Source organism: Triticum aestivum, chromosome 3A (genome assembly GCF_018294505.1).
Source record: "Triticum aestivum cultivar Chinese Spring chromosome 3A, IWGSC CS RefSeq v2.1, whole genome shotgun sequence".
Taxonomy (NCBI): domain Eukaryota; kingdom Viridiplantae; phylum Streptophyta; class Magnoliopsida; order Poales; family Poaceae; genus Triticum; species Triticum aestivum.
The window spans coordinates 466,025,463-466,043,612 of NC_057800.1; positions in this window are offsets into that span (position 1 = coordinate 466,025,463).

An 18,150-nucleotide genomic window follows, 5' to 3' on the forward strand; every position below is an offset into this window, starting at 1 on the left:
AAGAATGATATACCATGGACCTCGAGGACTATCGCAAAGGTTACTAATATCCTAAAGGAACTAGAAACACTATCAAGATGAAGTAAGTAGGGTGAATCTCGGGTTCAAAACCCAGGAATAGAATACCTACATACTAAATAACATCACGGGATGCTTTCAAGAAAAGTGGCCAGAATTATCACACAGGGGATATAAAGAATTGCTAGATTAGTGGGTGGTTCACTAGAATGCCTAGGGTCATAATACTAGCTCCAACATATATGTCAAGGCAATGGAGTACCTCAACAGACCGATTAGTGTGCTTAATCTGGCCCAAAGGACATCAGAAATGGGATGAAGAGATTTGCAAATGCATCAAACTGTTTTGAAACCTGGGATGACACGGACAGCATAACGGCTGTAATTGCTCAAAAGATTTGAGACAACCTGCAAAAATGGTGGCATAACCACTCAACATCACAATATCAAGGTTCTGAGGCCAGCTATGAACATATGGAAGTAGTAGGAACTGAACTGAGGCTTAAACTCAACAATCCTAGGCAACTACGGTTTAGTAACACGTCATCCTGAGAGATAGAAGAGAAGCCTAGTTCTTAATCCCCATAGAAAGGAAGAGGATGACTCAGATCAAAAGGTCGTGAGGATAAGGAGTAAAAAGAGCCTTACGTTCCCATCCACAATCAATTCCATTATATAACTAAAGCATTTCTAGACACGACTTCGACCAGTTTGTCTTGGTAATCCTACAGGTAGTTAGGCTCTGATACCAAAGCTGTCAGGACCCCGATTCCAAGTCACATCGATCTAGCCGGTAACACCTCATATCACTTTGCGGCCTCACGCACGGTATTCCCACAGGTGTCGCCTTACCATGGCCCGGGACCGTTTGCGCCTTTTGGCTCATGTATATGATAGTGTCGCTAGCATCCATATGACAGAGAACCCGGACCGACATGGCTAGTCGTGAACCCAAAGCGGCACCAACCTATGGGGACAGGCATACATGAATCACATCGAGCATGTCGGTCAGCAGCGTGTGAATCCGGGCTGTAGAACTGGGCTAACAGGACTCTGGGAACCCAGGCTGTAGCAGGCTAGGTAGGACTCCGGATGTCATCGCGTGACATTTCTCGAAGGGACAGACACAGGAACGAAGTGAAACACATGCCGGCCAGTCAAGTGTCCTGAGCAGTAGTGCTGGGCTAGCAGGACTCCGGTGAACCGGGCTGTAGCGGACTACTATGGCTCATGGAAGCACAAGACTACATTTCCCCATAAGAGAGGCTACCAGGGATAAACAACTAGGTTGTCGGATCCCACACATACCAAGCATTTCAATCATACACACAATATGCTCGACATGTGTAAATACAACATGGCATCACAACATAACTCTATGACTCAAGTATTTATTCATTACGCTCCGAGGAGCGAGATATTACAAACATGGGTCTCATGACCCAACATACAGAGCATACAAGCAACAAGCACATGCGGAAGCATAACTTGTCTGAGTACAGACAACTACAAATGAAGAAGGCTGAGAAGCCTGACTATCTACCAGGTCCTGCTGAGGGCACAAGATCGTAGCTGAGGTAACGAGCTAAACGTCGAAGTCCAGGCGGAACTACTAGCGAGACTGAAGTCTCTCCGCAAAAACATAAATTAAGCAAACGTGAGTACAAATGTACTCAACAAGACTTACATCAGAACTAACTACATATGCATCATTATCAACGAAGGGATGGTGGAGTTTAACTGCAGCAAGCCAACTTTGACTCAGTGGCTAACCTGAACTACGAGTGCAAGTAACTCTTTTGAGGTGGCGCACATGAGTCCACAAATTCACCATACCAATACACCACTATGGATCCGCTCCTGTCTCCCTGTGAGAACGCCATCCATAGCACTCACACTTATCTTGCACATTTTAGAGTATCCACTTTCACTTGTCTATGAACTATGCAAGGGGTCCAAGTTTCCATATCCAAGGAATCCGGCTATTCGAATAGATAATGATAACCCTGCAGGGGTGTACTTCTTCACACACGCTCTCGCCACTTACCACCATGTACACGTCGTGTATCTCGGCAACCTTCAAGTGGAAGCCTGGCGAGGGAGTCGGCCACGACCTGACTAACCACACAAGTCTCTCGTCCAGGTTTATCGCCTATTCGGGTTCCATCCGCAAGGAGATCCGGCCGGGGTGTCGCTCACGGCCCCAAACGATGTGTGCAGGGTTCCCAAGCCCACCATCCGGGTGCCACTTGGTACACCGTGCCACCGTGCCTAGTCTGTCCCAAGCCCACTTGTACCGGGTGCCACTTGGTAGATTACTAACACTACCTACAAACACCAGAAACTAGTTGCAACTCCTGGACAGAGATCGAGTTGATTAATAAGCCGAGAGGGGCCGAGTTACCGGAACCCAATGTGTGGTAGTAACTGTTCATGGATCACAAACACAGAACTCAGTTCCTGAGAACGGTTGCAATGAGACAACCCACCATGTACTCCTACATGGCCTCTCACTGCTACCTTTACCAAATCGTGTTCACACATTTAGCTCTCAACGGTAGGACATGTTCACCACATTCCAATTCATCCCCGATGAATCAGACCTGACTCAACTCTAAGCAGTAGCAGGCATGACAAACAAACATGAATGAGTAGCCACATCAGGGCTCAAACAACTCCTACTCATGCTAGTGGTTTCATCTATTTACTGTGGCAATGACAGGTCATGCAGAGGAAAGGGGTTCAGCTACCGCAGCACGTAACAGTTGAAACGTTGTTGTCCTAATGCAGTAAAAGAGAGCAGGAGCGAGAGAGTGGGATTGTATTGGAATGAACAAGGGGTTTTTGCTTGCCTGGCACTTCTGAAGATAGCATTGAGTCTTCATCAGTGTCAACGATCACAAGGTCGGAACAACGTCTACTGAGGGGGAACAACACCGACAAACACAGAAAGAACACAATTAATGCAATGCAGCAATATGATGCATGATCATGACATGGCAATATGCTGTGATTTGGGCTAATGCAACAGAAAGTCATTTTAATTGAAGTGGAATTCAAAACTACATCAAATTCCAACTCCAAACCTATTTTCAAATTTGCGCTAATCATGTTTCATCCTAAACAATGTGGTTAACTTGCTCAAGCATGCATGAAAATGCCATAAACATATTCCTTGAATTTTTCTGATAAATTTTCATATATAAAACTTTTCATTTGGAGTTACGGTTTAATTTCTATGATTTTTCAAAGTTTTGGGCATTTTCTGGAATTTTCTGAATTATTTTAAATCCAGAAAATGTTAACTACGTCAACATTCCGTCACTGTGACATCAGCTGGTCAACTGGGCGCCTCCAGGTCAAACCTGACCAGTAGGGCCCACTAGTCAGTGACACATAGTCAGCTACAGAGGCTGACATGTGGGACCCGGTCAAAGCTGATGTGGCCAAGTCAAAGTTGACAAGCGAGGCCCACTGAAATTAGTGCTAATCTAACAGAGAGTTAAACTAATTAGTTTAGGCACTGGGCCCACATGTAAGTGGTTCAGGAGGTCAATTAGTGAGTGATTCGTGCTAATTAAGTGGCCACATCGACAGTCACCGGAGTCTCGCCGGCGGTGACCTCGAACCGCGGCAGATTTTGCTCGGAACTCACCAGAGGCGACGGATCGACGCGCCAGGGGCACCAGAGGATAACCCGTGCCCGTGCGCATCTAGGGAGACCAACGAGAGGTGCAGGGGTGGCCGGAGTTCGCCGGAGTGGAACCCGCGGCAGCTGCCGGAGTTCGGGGCTGGTGCGGGTTAGCGCTGCGGTGTGCTAACGAGCGAGGCGAAGGTCTAGCGGGGCACTACGCGTTGCGGGGAGCAAGTTGGACTCGCCGGGGTGACCATTTGGTCACCGGAGCTGCACCGACGACAAGCTCAATCGGCGGCGGCTACGGTCGTCAAGGGGGCGACGTCTACGTCTCGAAATCAAAGGGGAGGAAGGAGGGGATCCACGCAGGAGCTCACAGCGGTTCGTTCGGTGGCCTTAGCGAGCTCGGGGAAGCGTCGGAGCAGGCGCACGGTCGCCGGCGATCTCGATGGCCCGAGGTTGAAGAAGACGGCGGTGAGGGCGTCCGGCGTCACTTGGCTTGGCAAGGAGGTCGAGGACGAGGTAGCCGAGCTACTGGGCACGTCAAGGGGTCGAGGGGGAGGCTCTGGGTGCGGCAACGGTGAGCGGTGGCGACGAGCTCCGCTCGGTGGTGCTCGGGAGAGAGGGGCAGACAAGGGAGAGACACGGGAGAGAGGGGGAAGTGACCAGGGGTTGCGTGGCGTGTTCGGGGCATCAGGGGAGTGAAGCAGGCAGGGTGGAGGTGGCCTGCGCGTGGCCAGGAGGCGGCGAGCACGCGCCCCTGTCCTTCTATCCAAGGAGGAAGATGACAGGGGGCAGCGGTGGTGGGCTGGGCCGCCAGCTACAGTACTGGGCCTGTTGGTGGGCGCCAGGTAAGCTTCTGCCAGGTAAGTCCTTCCCTCTCTTCCTATTTTTCTTTCTGTTTTCTATTTATTTTGCTCTGTTTTGATTTAGTAATAAAACTAAACCAATTTTGTTGCTTCTGAAATTATTTGTGGATGCAATATGGACTAGCCGAAAGCCCCACAATATTTTGCAGAATGATTGGAGTTATAAAAGTATTTATAGGAATTTATAACCCCAAGTCAAATACAATATGAGTTAATTCAAAAATCCAACAATGTCCTAGAAATATATTCATCATTTTTGGCAGAGGTTTCTACCTTAACCAAAAATCATGAACTTTTCTTGAGGCACTTTGGGTTCATTGAAAATGTTTTTAAGTTGAACCTAGTTGAGTTCTTTTGGTGCTAGGGATTGATCACCCCTATTCAAATTTAGATAAAATTTAAACATTATGCAACACCAGATGCTAGCACTAGGAATTACCAGAACTAGGGTTGTGACACAAAGGATATAACACTAAAACATATTCAATTTTGTCTCTGTGTATTCTGCTGACAAGGAGTCAGAGAAGACAATCAATAGATTCAATAGAATGTATATGATTTGGATAGATAGAATATGAGGTAGAAGCATAGAGGGGGTTAGGGTCCGATCACATTCACTTAGGTCAAAAAATTCGAACATGAAGACATAGTTATAAGTGAATGTTGTAGAGGACAGAACACTAATATAATTATACACCAATATGATACCAAATCAACATTGTGAAGATAAACACGAAGTCGAATCAATGTTGAAGACAAACTAAATGCGAAGACTGTGCAAATGAGACGTCAAATGAAAAACACTTCAAATGGGAGTTTGGTGGCGGCGTTACCCACCATATAGGAAGTATTAGACCAAGACACGACACACAATTATCGTGGCACTCCGAAGTCAATTTCTGCATTAATGTATTCACACTTAGAGTGTCGTGGAATTGTCACGACAGATGTCCTAGTGTGAGGACTTAGTCATGAGGCCAACGCATCTATGTGGTAGCTTGAGAGGAGTTGAGCGGAATCGAGACACGCAACGCAAGACAAGGATTTAGACAGCTTCAGGCCCCGGGAAACATCATCTGGTAACAACCCTATGTGCTGTTTGTGGCTAGGTCTTATTCTCATCACGAGAGAGTCGCTGTAAACCGGCTCTCCCAGTTATCCCTAACCCTTAAGATTATTTCTCCCCTTAACGGGGTGCCCTGCCCCTCCTTATGTATGTTGAAGGGGCGGGTTACATGTAGAGTCCACCTCGGACTAAGACTTAAACTATTCTGACTTCTCTTCATGGGCTTCATAACGTCTTGGGCTTCATAATATCTCGGGCTTCATAACCCCAAGCGACTCTATCTGCCAGGTTATGACTGTCAACCAGTTATCACTGTGTGCCAGTTATAACTTTCTGCCGGTTTATGATGGTCTACCGGTTTATGATGGTCTTCCGGTTTATGATGGTCTGCCAGTTTATGATGGTCTGCTGAGTTATCATCTGAATTAACTCCCGCCGGGTTATCATTTGACTTAACTCCTGCCAGGTTACTTAACTCCTGCTGGGTTATCATCTGACTTAACTCCTGCCGGTTTATCATCTGACTTAACTCCTACCGGGTTACTTAACTCCGTCCGGGTCATATCGTGGGGTATATCCCCGACATTAGCCCCCAGTTTAATTTGGATTTATCCATGTTAAACTGATCCTGAGCATCCTTAAAGCCTTGTCATTTCCTTCTAGAAAATCCGGGTTAATAGGCCAGCTTCATAATCAATTTGCTGACATTGGTTTGTCACAGAAAAATTATTATGAAGAATAATTCATTTGACTCAGCTCCCAATGCTTTAACAGAAATATTGCTCTTTGAAATACCCATCTGATCTTCAGTCGGTTTAAGAATGTAGAACCTTGTCGGTTTATCTTTGTCGGTTTACAAATATTGATGGCACCGGGTCATAATTGTAGTTAACATCAAGCTTGAAAATAAACCTCTTATATGCCTATCACTTGTAACCCCCCAAGTCTTAAGAAGGTAGCATAGCAACAGCTTAAGACTTACTTCAATATAAATATCATAATCTTGAATAAATCCGATTTGTTCATCCCAGTCATTAGTCATAAATTGAGCATTCCATATATGTAGCCCCCAAGTGCCGGGTTGTCATGCTTGCAGCAACCTGGGACTTGTAATTGCCCGATGCTCATAAAAACTTCAACCAGTGTAGCCCCCAAGGGCCGGGTCATTATGCAATAATGAGCAGGGACTTTGTAAATATAATCATGTAAACTTTGAACAGCAACATGTAGTCCCCAAGGGCCGGCTCAATAAGACAATATTGAGCTAGGACTTCATGTATACTTCATTGAGAATAACATTATATGATGTAACCCCCATCATGGGGCTTGAACCCACGTCCACAAGGTTGATAGCTTTGTGCTTCACCAACTGCGCAATGGATCCTTCAATAATAGATGAAAATTTGTGTACCTTGAATTGTTGACAGGAGTAATTGGTAACCCCCAAGGGCCGGCCCATTACGATGTGATGAGTCAGGTCTTTAATAAGGTGAGCAAACAATGACTTTGCATTAGCCCCCAAGTGTCATGGTGCATGCTTGCAGCGACATGAGACTTGTGTATTTGATGTAATCTTAACTTGAATAATGTAGCCCCCAAGTGCCAGGTCGTAAGCCTGCAGCGACTCGGGACTATTCCTTACATTGTAGAATAAATTACATTCATTGCGCTGAAGCGACTTTGAAAACCTCAATCATAATATTGGTTATTGATAACCATAATAAAAATCCAGCCGTGTTGGCTATTAAAGATTTGAATAATATAACCTGGTTTGAAAACCGGTTCCTACCATATAAACCGGTATATTCGTGCCCATATGATACATGCTATGATGATGTAATGATGATGCAATGTATGACGCAATATATGATGATGTATGTGTATGATCAAGAGGGTTTTAATCTATGGTTAGGATACGACTAGAGTCCCCAAGTAGTCAGAATTGTGGCATTGCACCGATCAAGAGGTGTAGCTATGGTTCGAATACGACCAAGCCCCCAAGTGATTTCCCTGGTGCCCTTATGCTTATCAAGAGGTGTAACTATGGTTCGAACCCATAGCCCCCAAGTGATTTCCCTGGTGGCCTTATGCCTATCAAGAGGTGTAGCTATGGTTCGGACACAACCAAGCCCCCAAGTGATTTCCCTGGTGCCCTTATGCCTATCAAGAGGTGTGACTATGGTTCAGATATGACTAGAGCCCCCAAATGATTTCCCTGGTGGCCTTAAGCCTATCAAGAGGTGTGACTATGGTTCGAACATAACCCCCAAGTGATGTTGTGAGCTGTGCTCAAGAGATACCCATATTTGAGTTGTGCTGTGCAACAGACTCTCTTTGGCCCCTTATGATAATATTGGCTTGATAGCCGGATTACCGAAGTAACCAGAGCTGTGCTCTTATGATAATATTGTCTTGATAGCCGGATCAAGAGGTGTAGCTATGGTTCAAAAACGATCGGCCCCCCAAATGATACTGTGAGCTGTGCTCAAGGGGCACACATGTTTGAGTTGTGCTGTGCAACAAACTCTCTTTGGTCCCTTTAATTTTTGCTGAGAACTCGAACTTGCGAGAGATTACTCTTTTTGAACCGGAAATTGTTAAACCGGATACTGAGAGCTTCAAAGCTTTGTGGGAGATAGCTTTCCCTTGAGCCGGATTTTAAACCGGAATCCTTCTTTTTAAGCTGGAAATTTTTTGACGGCCTTTAAATTTGCACCAATATGGCGGTTTAGGGTCCTGCATTAGATAACTTTGCAATCCAGAGTAATTGCTCTTTTTAAAGAAAGCAATAAGAAGTATATAAGAGGTATACTGGATGGATTTCACCTGATGTGTCAGGCCAGTTAATATCCACCACGGGGTTGATGATCACCATGGTGAAGCTGAAATTAATCATGTCCGAGTCGGCTGCAGTGTTATAAGCTAGCGCGGACAAGAGAGTCGGCCGTGGCATTGTTGATGCAATCCGGACTACAGGGGCTGTCGTTTGTGTTCCAGTTCATCAGTGTGATATGCGCAGATGCCAGTGTAGAACAGCTAGCACGCGCCGTCCGTGGTAGGGCATCACTTTCATAGCAAGAACTTGTCCTGTATAAAAAGATATAGGCCAGAGTAATTGTTCTCAAACTATTTTGATATGTGCTGATAAAATACATAGAAAGAATAGCACCTGGTGATTTGTTGGAAGAAAACCGGGCTATAGGAGCAACAGCTTGTGCATGTCCACTGGGCAGTTTGCATGAGCGGGTGTGACACTGATTTGTCCGGTCCACGGATGATCCAGATATGTTGGCAGTAGCTAACTTTTCAAAACAGTGCAAGCCACCTAGTAGTTTCAGGTAAGAAAATTTTGTCTCGACTATTTGTTTCCTGACTCATCATCATGTCCTCGATATCAATTTGAACAGACCTGGCCCCTTTTCACGCAAACATGTACTAAAATATTTGCTTCACTTCTCTTGGTCTTGGCATGATGATAAACCGGTCGTAGCGTTGTACTACTCCAAGAATATGCATGTACTCTGCTTGCACCTTTGGCAACCATTTGACTTCCAACGGAAGCAATTTTCCATCAGACCCTGGGAGTTATGCCATGCAACAGTACTAACAATTGTCCACACGGGGCCAGGCGAGCCACCGCATGGCCGGTGACTCGGCAAACACAGCAATGGCGATTTGACGTTGAACCGCGGATTACAGTGGTGAAAGTAGAGTGCGGCTATAATAGAAAATCACCGGCGATTTGTAACAAAGGGGGTTTCCAGCGGCGATGACCACGAGGCCATGGCAGCCAAGAGCGGAGGCACCGCCCAGCAGGGAGAGGTGCAGTGGCAGCTTTGATGGCGATGAGCAGTAGCGATTTTGAAATAGAAGCCAATAGCAGGGGCAGCGCTGACGTGGTGAACCGGAAGCCAACCCGGCGAAGAGGCACGGGCGGCTTAGGAGACAGGACCGTGCAGGCGGCACATCCGAGCATGGTGTCAAGGTTGCGGAGGGGGTAAAACAAGCCGGCAACGTGGTCGGTCTGATGCGCCGTGGCGACAAATACGGCGACTCGAAGTGTGGGCGCCGACGTTCGTGGAGGCAGCAGATGTTGACCACGACAACGATGGCAGCTCGCGAATTAAGACTAGCTCGGGCGGAGGTGACCTGACCGCGATGGTTCAACGTGGCCACGGAGGAGGTGAGATGCAAAAATCCGAGCGGTTTGACCAGCTCGAGTGGCTTGGAGGTGGGTCGAATGGTGAACCGGCGGCAGCGGCTTTGAAGCGTGGCCGGGTTGGATCGCGGCAGCGATGGCTCGGGGACGCGCACCGGTGACCATGGCAGCGGCAACTCTCCGGAATACCTCGAGAACCGGATGGCGGATCATAGCAGAGGGAAGGCCAGTTCACCAGCGGAGGCGGAGTCGCGGTCGCAGCTGCGGGGCCCGGCGGCGGTTTGGAGTGAGACCAGGAATGCATCGGCGCTGACTCACCATAGAGGAGGCGGCTCGTCAGCGGCTTGCTCGGGTCAGGGGCGAGGCGTCAGGGTACAGGCACAGAGGCGCGAATATTCGATGGCTGGAGCGGCTCACAGTAGTGAAGTCGTCTGGCCACTCAAGGCACGGGCGACGAGTGAGGCCGCGACGGCCCGGTGCATCCGCGGCTGAAGAAGCCCCCGACGAGGCGGAGTGTAACTGCATAGGGGCGCAGGCAAGGCCATTGCGGCCCATGGGGCCACGGTGGTGGCAGTTCAATCGCGGTGGAGCCCCGACTCAAGACCGGGATGTGAGGCTGTCGAGACTCATCACAGGAAAGGCCGGGCGGCACGGGTCAGGGCGCCGGGTGAGGTGGAACCATTGAAGCTATGGTAAACCGGCAGGAAACAGCGGCAACTTGCTGAAGATTGGCGGAAGAGGCGACTCAGAGGCGCACTGGCTGTAGTTTAGCGTGTTCCGGCGTTGGCGGGTCTGGTGCGGCAGTTTAAGGCCGGGGCAGCAACTCGGTAAGGCACGACAACTTGGACGGTCGCAGGGGCGGGGGTGAGGCCGTGTCATCTTAATCCGGCGGCGGTTCAACACTGGGACTGCAGCTTCAGGGAGGCAGAGGCGACTCAAGGCGTGGGAGACCCTGGCATGGCACATCGGTGAGATGGAGCAGCGAATTTCTTGAATCGCTGGCGCTTTTCGCGGTTACAGCGGTTTATGCAAGGACCACAGCGGTTCGGAGCAGGCGAAGATAGCAGAGGATCACGGTGAGCCGACGAGGCATAAGAATCAGGAGCGGATCCGCGACGACGGGGCGGCTTAGTAACAGCCGTGGCTCACAAGGCTCGACGACCAGTTCAACAACAGCGGTGGTGGCGAAGACAGCAGAAGAGGCTCGAGGCGCTCGGCGGTTTAGCGGAGATGGGAGTGATCTGGCGACTTGGCGCAGCAGAAACAGTGCTGCCGGAACGGCGGCTCGGCTGCGGCTGGTGGGTTGGATCTTTGGAAATGCAGCAGTGGTGAGGCGGCCGGCGGTTTATCACTTGCGGCGCACCTGCGGCCATATCAGCAGAGGCGGGCTGACGCAGAGTAAGGCTTGAGCAGAGGCGAAAACCACCGCGGCTCCGATGGCCACTGCGCCGGTTCTCAGGCAGAGGTTATGGCGTCGCAAAGCAAGTGCTGAATCGGCGCCTGCCTCCATGTCCGGATTGTAGTTGACTTGGTAACCCCACGCCCTCCTCCCCTGCAGTACGTAACTCATGAAAAGTACATACCCTGTTGATCTTTTGTGTGATGACGTGGTGCTCTACAACTCGGAAACAGTACGAGTAGTAGCAACAAACACCATCGAGATTTGGCTCACAAATGAGATGGGTTGCGACAGGAAACCGCGGTCTCGGCGACTTGTGATCTGACTGCTCCTTAATCACACAACATGCTATCAATATTTCTCTTACAATCGTGCCGGTTCCTGCGACGTGATCCATGCATTGATCGATCTCAAACACATCTTCAGTTTGCAGCAGCGGCGGGGCACCCGGCGCAATGTTAATTTTCTTAAACTCAAACCTTCATCTATCCAACCGCGAGCTTCACGATCCGTAGGAGAGATCCCATCAAGAACTCAACATAACCGTGCCCGCGCCTCAAGGTGAGCGCCAACTGTCGTGGAATTGTCACGGCAGATGTCCTAGTGCGAGGACTTAGTCATGAGGCCAACGCATCTATGTGGTACCTTGAGAGGGGTTGAGCGGAATTGAGAGACGCAACGCAAGACTAGGATTTAGACAGCTTCGATGTGACGCCCTCGATTCAATCGTACACTAATCATACACGCAAATGTGTACGATCAAGACCAAAGACTCACGGGAAGATATCACAACACAACTCTAGACACAAATTAAAATAATACAAGCTTTATATTACAAGCCAGGGGCCTCGAGGGCTCGAATACATAAGCTCGAATACACCAGAGTCAGCGAAAGCAACAATATCTGAGTACAGACATAAGTTAGACAAGTTTGCCTTAAAAAAGCTAGCACAAAAGCGACATTGATCGAAAAGGCAAGGCCTCCTGTCTGGGAGCCTCCTAACTACTCCAAGTCGTCAGCGGCCGTCATGTAGTAGTAGGCACCCTCGGGGTAGCAGTAGTCTTCAGTGGTGTCGTCTGGCTCCTGGACTCCGTCATCTGGTCGCAACAATCGGATAAAGGGGGGAAGAGGTAGTAAAGCAACCGTGAGTACTCATCCAATGTACTCGCAAGACTTACATCAGATCTAAACTAAGTATGCATCTGTATCAAAGAAAATGGGCTGTATCTGTGGACTAAACTGCAGAATGCCAGAATAGAGGAAGGGCTTAGTCCTATCGATGACTAGCATCTTCTGGAAACCACCATCTTGCAGCAACAGGAGTGAGTAGAATAGCATAAAGTAAAGTAGCAGTAGTGTTATCAACCTCGGACAGAGATCCTTTCTCGACTCTGTGACGCCCGGATAATTAAGCTACAGTAACCCTCTACTAGTGATGCCGCGTCACCTAGATTACTGTGACAAATCTCGCGTTAGTTCGAAACCGATTCAAATTCGAATTCAAAATCAAGTCAAACATTAAAGGTTTTCTGATATTAAAACTAAAATGTTCGGGTGGTTCCAAATAATTCATAAGTAATTATGGTGGAGGAACCACACTTTTATAAAAGGCATAAATACTCTAAAATGTTTTGAATAGTAGCAAAAACAATTAGTTGAATTCCTTGTACAATAAATAAAATATTAAACTATTTTATTTAGTTACCCAAATTAATGTGGCAGTAGTATGTATAAGCAATACCAATTTAGGAACCATTGGTGTATTTTGTAAAACTAAAATAAAAGAAAACTACACATAAAATAGAAAAGAAAAGTAAAAAAGAAAAGGCAAAGCAAAAAAAAAGGAAAGAGAGAAGGCCCCCCCCCCACTGGGCTTCGGCCCAGCAGGCCGGCCCAGTCGACCACCGGCCCAGCTGGCCACTCCTCATATCCTCACTCCACCCCGAAACCCTAACCGAACCAACCCCCTCCCCCCTCACTCCCTCGTCTCTCCCTCTCCCCCCGATCCAGATCGGATCGGGGCCGATCCCCCGGTCGTCGCCCGGTGCCGCCTCACGGCGCCCTTCTCCCACGCTCGTCGCCGTCGACCGCCTCACCTCGCCGCCCTCGTCGTCGACCCCTCCACCGACGGACCCCCCTCCCCTCGAGCATCGTCGCCGCCCTGGCTTCGCGGGACGCCGCGCCCGAGGACCCTGCGCCCGCCCCCGACGCGTCCTCGCCGGCGCCCTTCCCCACCGGCCTGCCTCCTCAACCTCCCTCCTACGTGGATCCGGTCGGGGGTAATCGACGCCCCCGACGCCCTGCATCGACGTCGGACCACCCCGCCGGAGCTACCCGCCGTCGTCAGCGCCGCCTCCCCGTCTACGCCGCCCCGTGCACGGTCTCCTCCTCACCGGCCGACCCCGCGCCCACTGCCCCGGACCCCACGAACCCCCCCTGTGAGGCCTCGCCCCTCTCCACTCCCCTCTGCCCCTCTCCACGAACCCCGTCGTCGCGCACCCCCCCCTCACGCGTCCTGACCACCCAGTGCGCGCGCTCGGCCGCTCGGTCGCGCCCGCCGCCGCGCCGACCCGTTGCTCCTCGCCCCGTCTGCGCTCACCACACGCACCGCCCTGACGACCGTGCTCCCGTGCACCCCGTCTACCGTGGCCGGCACGTCCCCGGCCGCCTCCGCTCGCGACCACCGAGACCCCCAGGCGCGCTCACCCTCGCCTCTCATGGCGTCGGCTGCGAGCCCCCGCACCAGTTAGCCGCGGCCCTCCCCGTGCTGTGCCCGGTCGCAACCGCCGGAGCTCAACGCCGGTGTGCTGGCGCCCGCGCCCTCCAGCCGCCCCTTGTTGCCCGGTTGGGGGCGCCCCCGCGGGCTAGCACCCGTTCGGGCTGAGCCCCTGCGCCCGATCCGCTAAGGCCCCCGGGGCCAATGACAAGTGGGCCCCGCCCAGAGAACATTTTGATAAAAAAAAATTAGAAAATAATAATAATAAATAAATAAATAATGAAATCAATTAATTAACTAATTAATTCTGATTAAGTTAACCAATTAAAATTAATTAACCTAATGATTAATTAACTTAATCAACTACTATTAATTAGCTAATTAGTTAGTATGACAGTGGGGCCCACGCCCTTAATTAATTATGATTAGTTTAATTAACTTGTTAATTAAAATGTGTCACTGACCAGTCAGGTTGACCAGTCAACTCTGTTGACTGCTGATGTCAGCATGACATCATGCTGATGTCTTTAATTCATTTTTGAATTAATTAAATAATTAATTAAATTCCAGAAGTTAATAAAATCTTTAGAAAATCATATCTTTTAATCCGCAACTCGGATTAAAAAGCTTTCTACATGAAAGTTGCTCAGAACGACGAGGCAAACCCGAATATGCAGCCCGTTCGTCCGCCACGCATCCCTAGCATAGCGAACACGCAACTTTCCCCCTCCGGCTCCTTTGCCCGAAAACGCGAAACACCGGGGATAATTTCCCGGATGTTCCCCCCTTCACCAGTACCACCTCGTACCGCGTTAGGGCACACCTAGCATCACGCTTTGTCATGTCATGTATCGTCATGCATTTGTTTGCATTATATTTATTGTTTCTTCCCCCTCTTCTCTCGCTAGACACCAAGATCGACGCCACTGCTACCCAGTACAACTACGGAGTTGACGACCCCTCTCTCTTGCCAGATCAACCAGGCAAGCCCCCCCTTTGATCACCAGATATCGCCTACTCTTCTCTATACTGCTTGCATTAGAGTAGTGTAGCATGTTACTGCTTTCCGTTAATCCTATTCTGATGCATAGCCTGTCATTGCTGCTACAGTCATTGATACCTTACCCGCAATCCTAAATGCTTAGTATAGGATGCTAGGTTCCATCAGTGACCCTACACTCTTGTCCGTCTGCCATGCTATACTACTGGGCTGTGATCACTTCGGGAGGTGATCACGGGCATATACTATATACTTTACACTGTTACATTACTGGTGATACTGTTTGGAGATGGGGGCTGAAGGGGCAGGTGGCTCCATCCAGGTAGTGGTGGGCCTAAGTTCCCGACGGCCCCCGACTGTTACTTTGTGGCGGAGCGACAGGGCAGGTTGAGACCACCTAGGAGACAGGTGGGCCTGGCCTTGTTCGGCATTCGCGGATACTTAACACGCTTAACGAGATCTTGGTATTTGATCTGAGTCTGGCTACTGGCCTATACGCACTAACCATCTACGCGGGAGTAGTTATGGGTATCCCGGCGTCGTGGTATCAGCCGAAGCACTTCAGACATCAGCGACGGAGCGGCGCGCGCCGGATTGGAACGTAAGCCTGCTCTTGTATTAAGGGGCTAGTTCTGCTTCCGGCCGCCCACGCAACGTGCAGGTGTGCTAAGGGCGATGGGCCCAGACCCCTGTGCGCTTAGGTTTAGACCGGCGTGTTGACCTCTCTGTTGTGTCTAGGTGGGGCTGCGACGTGTTGATCTTCCGCGGCCGGGCATGACCCAGGAAAGTGTGTCCGGCCAAATGGGATCAAGCGTGTTGGGCTATGTGGTGCACCCCTGCAGGGAAGTTAATCTATTCGAATAGCCGTGATCTTCGGTAACAGGACGACTTGGAGTTGTACCTTGACCTTATGACAACTAGAACCGGATACTTAATAAAACACACCCTTCCAAGTTCCACAGACAACCCGGTGATCGCTTTTCTACAGGGCGACGAGGAGAGGATCGCCGGGTAGGTTTATGCTATGCGATGCTACTTGGAGATGCTACTTGGAGATGCTACTTGGAGGACGTCAATCTACTCTCTTCTACATGCTGCAAGACGGAGGCTGCCAGAAATGTAGTCTTCGACAGGATTAGCTATCCCCCTTTTATTCTGGCATTCTGCAGTTCAGTCCACCGATATGGCCCTTTACACATATACCCATGCATATGTAGTGTAGCTCCTTGCTTGCGAGTACTTTGGATGAGTACTCACGGTTGCTTTGCTCCCTCTTTTCCCTCGTTTTCCTCTTCTTCTCGGATGCCGCAACCAGACGTTGGAGCCCAGGATCCAGATGCCACCTTCGGCTACGACGACTACTACTCTGGAGTTGCCTACTACTACGTGCAGCCCGCTGGCGACGACCAGGAGTAGTTTAGGAGGATCCCAGGCAGGAGGCCTGCGCCTCTTTCGATCTGTATCCCAGTTTGTGATAGCCTTCTTAAGGCAAACTTGTTTAACTTATGTCTGTACTCAGATATTGTTACTTCCGCTGACTCATCTATGATCGAGCACTTGTATTCGAGCCCTCGAGGCCCCTGGCTTGTATTATGATGCTTGTATGACTTATTTATGTTTTAGAGTTGTGTTGTGATATCTTCCCGTGAGTCCCTGATCTTGATCGTACACGTTTGCGTGCATGATTAGTGTACGATTAAATCGGGGGCGTCACAAGTTGGTATCAGAGCCGACTGCCTGTAGGAATCCCCTTCCACACTCCTTGGCCGAAGTCGAGTCTAGACATTGCAAAAACTTTTACTAACATGGCTGTGTGCCTTATGGGCCCACGTCGCCATTGGGTGGTATTAGGATCTTTTACTCCTCGACCTTTACTCTGGGATTCTGAACTCTCTTCTATTCGGGTTAAACGATTTTTACTAAATTCTAACTTTTAGGTTCTCAAAAATACTTTCTACCGGAGGGGCCCTTCAGTCTGGATGATCACCGATTGCACCAGAAGATTTCGGAGATACTCTTTGATATTCTCTCGAGACTTTGTGCCCATCGCTTTTGCTATTCCCGACCACCGATAAATCCGTATGGAAAACTACTTACACTTGCCATTCATACGATCATCCCCCATTGATCTTGTTATTACAAGATACCCCGAAGTTTTCTCTATTGTTCCGAGAATACTTTGTGCCTACTACCTAGCAGTTCTTTGCCACATGAATACCCCTTCAAATAATTTCTCGCACTTATTGAGTATCCACTCATCCCCAGTTAATTCATGTATTTCACAAAAGTCTTCAAAATACCATTCGATCTTTCGAAAATCCTCAGCAACCTATTGCTCTGGAATTTCTTGTTTGCTTTCATTATGATTAATCCCATAAGTATAGAAACCTTATTAACATTCCTTGTCATTATCATTTTGAGTCTGTTGACTCAATATGTTGCGAATACACGCAATCATCATTGATCCTTATAAATTACCTTTCCGGCTGAGCTTCCATTCTTTTAACTGGAATTGGTTCTCGACCAATCCAATTGTCGTTGATTGTACCCTAGGGCTATTCAACTTATCCATCCCTAATCAGAGCATTGCTTCTGATCCCTTGATTTGGAGATCATAATTCCTTTGCATTTGACAATTGAGTTAGTCAGTTGTTTCTATAAACTGATCTCCTTGCATTCTTTCCTCCTCTGGTTGAGTACCGATGCTCACATCAGGTACCTTGTGGACCACCAGATCCTTTGTTGGATTTTATCTGACAACGCCCTTCATATTCAATAACCTTGTGAGCCTTTTCTCTGATACATAATGCCTTTGGTAAATTGTATCGTCTGCTTCCTCAACCATGCTCTGCCTTCGAGCTTGAGTTAATTACTTCTAAAGGTTCTGGTATATGATTCTAAGATGCCCCGATGGGTTGAACCTATGCCTTCCTTAATATGTGTGAACTCGAAAGTTTTCACGAGTCGTACTCTTCTTGTATTTTGCCAGATAAAATTTCAACGCTATAACTTCATCAAAAGCGAGAAGTGAATGAAAGGGTATGCATTGGAGAAGTGGGAGTCGACCTTGAACTCTGAGTTCATGCCCATGGACCTGATGTGGAACTTATCATGGTAGCTTCTTGCCAAATATTTACTCATTCGAGTAATTCTTTCAGTGTTATTAAATTGGACCCCTTGTAGTTATGGTTTCGACCATATTGTTCTTCTTTGTTCCCATTTCTCGGGCAAGTTTAAACATTTGTCTTCTGCGGATTAATACCCCAGTCCAACCTTTACTTTGATCTT